This window comes from Nicotiana attenuata, unplaced genomic scaffold, assembly GCF_001879085.1.
Source record: "Nicotiana attenuata strain UT unplaced genomic scaffold, NIATTr2, whole genome shotgun sequence".
Taxonomy (NCBI): Eukaryota; Viridiplantae; Streptophyta; class Magnoliopsida; order Solanales; family Solanaceae; genus Nicotiana; species Nicotiana attenuata.
Genome location: NW_017672459.1, coordinates 73,681 through 81,158, shown reverse-complemented (window position 1 = coordinate 81,158; position 7,478 = coordinate 73,681).

Sequence of the window (7,478 nt, the reverse complement as noted above, 5' to 3'; positions counted from 1 at the left end):
TCGCTGGTGCCATGACCTTATGTCCCTCCCACAGGTTTAGAACGTGACTCCCTGAGTCCAGCATGCATTTATATATGTATCTACGTTTACTCTACCGAGCCGCGCTATAGTCGGCCGGGTATGGCACCTATTGTGCAACCACTGATCAGTTGGGTTTACCGAGCTCCACGCGGCCGGGTACGATTCTACCGAGCCTTATGATGGCCGGGTACGTTTTTACCGAGTCCTCTTTGAGGCCGGGTATGATATGATGATGATGATGCCCACAGAGGCGTATGTTTTTAAAAGTTTATGTATATATATGTATTATGCATTTCATATCAGTAGCCCCCAGAGGCTCTCAGATGTTACAGGTTGTATCTCCTCTATCTCTCTTTACATTACTGTTCTTGTTTATGCTTTCCTGCCTTACATACTCAGTACTTTATTCGTACTGACGTCCCTTTTGCCTGGGGACGCTACGTTTCATGCGCGCAGGTCCCGATTGATAGGTTGACAGTCCTCCAAGTAGGCTATCAGCTCAGCGGAAGTGTTGGTGCACTCCACTTGATCCGAAGTTGCCTATTTGGTCAGTATGCTTTGGATAGGTATTGATTGGTGTGGCGGGGCCCTGTCCCGACCTTTTTGATTTTATGCACTCTTAGAGGCTTGTAGACAGATGTCAGGTGTATGGATACTTGTATGGCCTTGTCGGCCTATGTTTTGAGTTTACAAATGGTCATGTCGGCCTTATAGGCCCGTATGTCACATGTATAAGTTTGTATATCATGTTGGGTCGTCATATGTTGAGTATTGACGGGTTTTCTGGCTCATTTACCCATGATAGTATGATAAGAAAGATACGCTACGTTGGTACTCGGTTGAGTAAGGCACCGGGTGCCTGTCGCGGCCCTTCGGCTTGGGTCGTGGCAAACTTGGTATCAGAGCAGTTCTGTCCTAGGGAGTCTACAAGCCGTGTCTAGTAGAGTCTTGTTTATGGGTGTGTCGTGCACCACACTTATAAGCAGGAGGCTACAGGCCATTTAGGACTGTCACTCTTTCTTCTTACTCTAGATCGTGTGGTAGAGCTCAGTTGTAAGAATTCAAGTTCCCAACTCCTATTTTATTCATAATAAGATGATACCTACATCCAGAAATATGGTTGGTAAAAGATATGGCTATGGAAGAGTTGAGTCAAAGGAACTCGACTTTGCATCATGCTTATGATAAGTAAATGTGAGGTCTTCAGTAGATCATGTGCGTACTAAAAGGTGTAAGCTTCTTGATAAGGAGTCTTGAGGAAAGAATACCTATCCACCTTAATGGTGAAAGATAATGAGATATTCAAAAGATAAATAAAAGCTTCAACAAGCAAAAGAAGCAAGATGAAGAAGAGTACAAGGCCGCCAGTTAATGAAGGTTCAGTATTTACAATTCAGGAAGAGAAATACATGCATTCTGAGTTACTTTCAACAGTAACGGAGTTATATATAATTGACCACACCCATCTCAATTATACCCTATAGGAGGTGACAAATATAGTTTAAGAGAATGATGTAATAACAGGTTCAAGCTGGGTTAGAGTAACCAAAAATTATGGATGAATTATTATCATTAGCTAACATTTCTGAATAGTAGTGCAAATGTGGTAATAGATCTCCTTGTGAGACACCCAGATGGTGAACTCTAAAATAGTGCAATCAGATATGAATACTAAAATATTCAGAAATTTCGGAAGATAGGCAGTGGAACCCTAAAAGGGATAAATATTTACCTTATTATGACTCCCGTCCCTAGAGAGAGAGAGAGAGAGAGAGAGAGAGAGAGAATTTTAGGCATCTCGAATAGCAGTGAGATGAAGCAAGGGGAGCTAAAAGTGAAAGAATGTTTTGTTGAAGTTTTCAGAATAAAATGATAGATAGAAATATTAGTCGGAGAATAAGAAGAGAGTAAATGAAATATTATGAGTAAGATGTGATAAATGGGTGATAATAGTAAATCAAAACATGACAGGATGACAGAGTCTACAGTCAAGTGAAGGGAAAGACAAGAGGTGAGGCCTTGACGCAATACAAGAGTATAAGCCATAAAGTCATATCCCCATTTCGAGAAATGAGTTGGTGACTCCGACGTGATTACTAGAAGGAAAAGGTAGACCCCAGAGTAATAGAAATAAGTATGGACTGGTGAACAAGATAAACTGAACATGAATTAGGGATCGAATGATTTGATAATAGTCGGCATCATGAGAATTTTAGAGATTGCATTCCGGCGTTAATAGAATGGACAACAGAAGAATAACCTTTAAAGGTCATTCAGTAAGATGCTTCCCTAGAGCAAGCATTGTGAGCAGAGTTAAGCATAAGGGAATAAGTATGTCAGTTATTCTAGGTGTCACCCTTGTGCATAAGGAATTCAGTTATCCCCAGTACAGAAGGGTTACCATAAAGCGAGTAAGGGTAATTGATGATGTGAAAACACACCAAAGACGAAGAGGTAACTATGGAATGGTATAGGAAGAATGTGGTAAAAAAAGGAGAAAGGGATGAGGTTGCCTTTGTTCAGATCCTACAGATATGTCGCGACTCCAGAAAATTATGCAAGCACGACACCGGAGAAAGGCAGTAAGAGCTCTCGGCCAGGACGTTATTGATAAATAAGTGCAAATGAACACTTGATACATAAGGAGCCAGTGTGATAGGTAACTTAAGACAAAGTAAATAACCAAAGAGAGATTACACGGAATATAGATATGAGAATGGACCAACGAGCAGTTTGTAGTTGATTCAGGAAGAGCCTAGTTATGGCTAAGCAAGAGGTTATAAGCAAATCAACATATCATGCAAGATAAACGTAGTGAATCTAAATATAGTGAATTCAGTCTCGCGGATATGACGTCTTACCCCTTGAGAAATGCTCAGATAGGAGTTGGGGTATTTAAAGGTATTGTATAAGTGTTACGAAAATAATGGAGAGTGCCACTAAGAAGACAATCAAAACCTGAGTTTAGAAGTAACCCTACGAGCACAAGGCGGAGGTATGTAACTAAGGATGTTTGTAGGCGAGTAAGAATATCGAAAATTCCTTCATGTATACAGTATAACAAGATCACAACTTTACAAGATCCAGAAGGTTTCTTAAGTACTACCACGAAAGACTAGCTGAGGAAATAAGGAAGAAGGCTTCAACCTAAATATAGTAACTCGAAGGAGAAATTGTCATGTAAAAGCAGTCTCACAACAAATCGAAGGTAATATTTGAGACCATATGAGTTGCACAAGAATTCCGGCATGTGTGGGAACAAAGATAAGCTAAGTATGCACGCAACAAGGGGGCAAAAAGACCAGGAAAAGTAATAGCTTACATTTAAAAAAAACTGAGAAGGAACGAAAGGAATCATTCGATCAATGATCCAGAGTTAGCTACGTTATGAGCGCACTTAAGATTTCGGAATATCATCCATGCAGCATATATATTGACAATCATACAGCCGTAGAAGGCTCCGGTATAAGTTAAAGAAAAGATTAAGCCCATGAAAACAAGAAGAGCAGATGGTTTCTCTAAGTTATACAAAGCTCACTATAGCATGAATGAACTCAAAGGAGTCTAAGACTAATAGCATTTAGAAGAGATGGAATGCTACCCTGGTAATAGAATGAGGGTGTAATTGTGATAAAAGGATGACGTTTGGGCCTTCGATTGAGTAATGATATAACGAAGAAAAGAAAGGGATATTATGAATTGGACAGGATTAAAATACCCACGCAAGGTGAATCAACAATGGATGGATAAAAGTTATAAAGTATAAGATGAGATTAGGCCGTCATTATTAAGATGAACAGTAATGTGAATGCATTAAAGGACATAGATTTATACATATTGGATAAGCAATAAAACTAACCTGGAATTTGGTAGCATACCTCAATAACGAGAAATCGAGGTAAGAATTATGGTATAGTATGACCTACTTAGATGCGGTAAAGTCATATGAATGGATAGACGGGTCTATGAAATAAGATATAGCAATATTCGTAAGTTCAACAAAGTATCGAGCGAAGAACTTCAGTATACCCATAGATGCCCAGAGGGACAACATATCAAGCTCTGTATATGTTTGCAACGTGAGACCTAGAGATTGGCTAAAAGCTGGAGAGAAAAAAAAGGAGAGAAGAGTCGCATAGGCGCATATACAATGAAAAAGTCGTACAGGCTGCATGACAAAAGGTAGCAACACTTATGAGATTGGAAGGGGTCCGACCACAAGTCGTGGTAAGAGAAAGAGGACTAAAGGGAGGAATAACCTAGACTTTGGATTTATTCAAAGAATAGTTGCCTACATGGCTAAAAGAGTATTAAAGTGTTCGTAAGAGCTATGGGTTATGAGAATGATAAGTGCATCAGTCAACATTTGAGGACGAATGTTCCAAAGGGGGGAATGATGTTACACCCCATGTTTTCTTACGTTAGAGTATCCGTAAGTCAATTGATGTAAGCTCATAAATGAGATCAACTTTGAAAGTACATAAAGTAAGTTAATCATTTTACAATGGAGGTTACAAATATCTAAGATCATGAAAACCAAGTACTAAGAGGGTTTGAAGGCTTCAAAGCTAAATGAATTGAAGAAAATAAGTTTCGTCAAAAGTCGACAAGTTGGGAATGTCATAACATGTACTTTTGGGGTGAGACTAGGGTGCTTAACCTTATAAGGAGATTATGTTATGAGTTATTTTAGTCGTATGATAGTCGTGTGTCATGTTTTGAAGTCAAGCGAGTTGTGAAATAAAAGTTGGAAAAGGTCATCACAAGTTACATTCATAAATATGGTAAAATTTAGGTCAAATGTAGCTGAGCATTTCTCCCGATGTAATTGGAACTATGGGATGATCTACCTACCAAATTGAAGATCTACGAGTCTAGTTTTCAACGGATTAAACCATTCATTGATACAACATTTGAGTAGAGAGATATTCACACTTTTGCGAGACTACGCGAAATGGTAGGTGACAAGTAGGTGCATCACCTACTTGCCAAAAGGAGAGGCCACAATTAAAAGCCCTAAAGTAGGCCAAGAGGGGTGTTTTAAGGACATATTAACTCATTTCATTCACAAAAATCAGATTGAACCCCTGCACCTCCTCCCCAAAAATCTCACACAAACCCTAGGGTATTTCGGGTGTTACGACGTGATTCTAGTGCTAAAAAGTCCGGACAGCTTGCTAGTTTCTCTTTCTCCTTCTTGTAGCCGCGTTGAGGAACTGATTTTTGATGAAGAAGGACCAGGTTTCGTGGTTTATACTCAGTACAAGGTAAGGTTATGCTTCTCCTTCCATTATCTATGCGTTTGTGAGTTGTAACTCGATCGTAAAGAATAGACCTAGCGAGTTTCGAAAGAGTGCTATGTTGTTTGTTCTTGTGTCATGGTTGTGAACCTATTTTTAAGTTGAATTCATGGCTGGTTTATTGGATAAGAGGTATAATTATGTACTTTTGGTTGTGTTTCTCAATTTGAAAGAAAAGACAAGTCGAAACGTGTTTAAGTAAACTGAAAAATTAATGTTGAGTTGCTGAACTTATGGGACTGCTTTGTGGGCTGTTTCGTGTTGCTATTGGATTGTCTCTTTTGCTACTGTTTCAATGGAGTTGATAGGAGGAAGGGTGTGGAGAAACATCACATAATGGTAGGGTTGTTTGCTGGTCGTTCGTCGTAATATTTTCGGATTGTTTGACACTATTATTGTTGTCCTGTTGTGTATGAAGTGATAGGGGTATGTTGGGCTGTTTGGTGATTGTTTTGACTTGTGTTAAGTCATATATATAGGGGAGGTGCTGTCCGTTTCATCGTAAAATAGGTTGTGGTCGATACATAATAGTTACGATGCTTAAACGATAACGACAGTGTCATTTCTCTTATTGTAGACTAAAGAGTCGTGACATTTGCATAGCTTGAGGTTGGGCAGTACATATACAAGGTATGTGAGGCTATCCCTTTCCTTCTTATGCATGAATTTGATTGTACATAATGCTATGAACGAGCTTTTAAAGGTACTCTACTCTTAGAAGCTAGCAGTACTTACATTGTTTCCCTTCTTATGGAACAATTGATGTTGAGGTTGCTTCTCTTATTCTTATGTTATCAATGTTGTTGGTACTTCCTGATTCTTATAAGATTCTTGATGAAGAGTTATTCCTAATGACGTGTACGGAGAATATCGACCTTACGTCACTCCGAAAGGTTCAGAATATAAATGAGTCCTACATGCATTATATATATGTGTATCTATTTCTCTACTGAGCCGCGTTATAGTCGGTCGGGTACGACACCAATTATGCAACCACTAATCAGTTGGGTTTATCGAGCTCCACGCGGCCGGGTACGATTCTACCGAGCCTTATGATGGCCGAGTACGTTTTTATCGAGTCCTCTTTGAGGCCGGGTACGATATGATGATGATGATGCCCACAGAGGCAAATGTTTTTAAAAGTTTATGTATATGTATGTATTATGCATTTCATATCAGTAGCCCCCAGAGGCACTCAGATGTTATAGGTTGTATCTCCTCTATCTCTCTTTACATTACTGTTCTTGTTTATGCTTTCCTGCCTTACATACTCAGTACTTTATTCGTACTGACGTCTCTTTTGCCTGGGGACGCTACATTTCATGCGCGCGGGTCCCGATTGATAGGTTGACAGTCCTCCAAGTAGGCTATCAGCTCAGCGGAAGTGTTGGTGCACTCCACTTGCTCCGGAGTTGCCTTTTTGGTCAGTATGCTTTGGATAGGTATTGATTGGCATGGCGGGGCCCTGTCCCGACCTTTATGATTTTATGTACTCTTAGAGGCTTTTAGACAGATGTCAGGTGTATGGATACTTGTATGGCCTTGTCGGCCTATGTTTTGAGTTTACAAATGGTCATGTCGGCCTTATAGGCCCGTATGTCACATGTATAAGTTTGTATATCATGTTGGGTCATCATATGTTGAGTATTGATGGGTTTTCTGGCTCATTTACCCATGATAGTATGATAAGAAAGATACGCTACGTTGGTACTTGGTTGAGTAAGGCACCGGGTGTCTGTCGCGGCCGTTCGGTTTGGGTCGTGACACCTTCCCCTCTCTTTCTTTGTCTTTAAAGTATTATGACTTCTTTTCAAAATCAGCCTTTTAATAATTGCTCTTTCAAACTTTGTTTTCTTCTAAGCATTTGTGTATTAAAATTCCCTCTTATTGAGCCTTATCTGCTTACATGTTAATTGCACCAAATTCACAAAGAATTGTCTGGCCAGGAACCACACTAGTGGATCCTGAGGGGTGCCTAACACCTTCCCCTTGGGATAATTTCAAGCCCTTACCCTATCTCTGGTTATCAAAATGTAGTTGTAGTTGAACCTTGTAGGTGTCCTAATGCACCATAAATCATTAGGTGGCGACTCTTCAAAAATGCAAAACCCAGTTCCCAAAAGGAACGAGTTGTCCCATATCCCAAATGTCATTAAC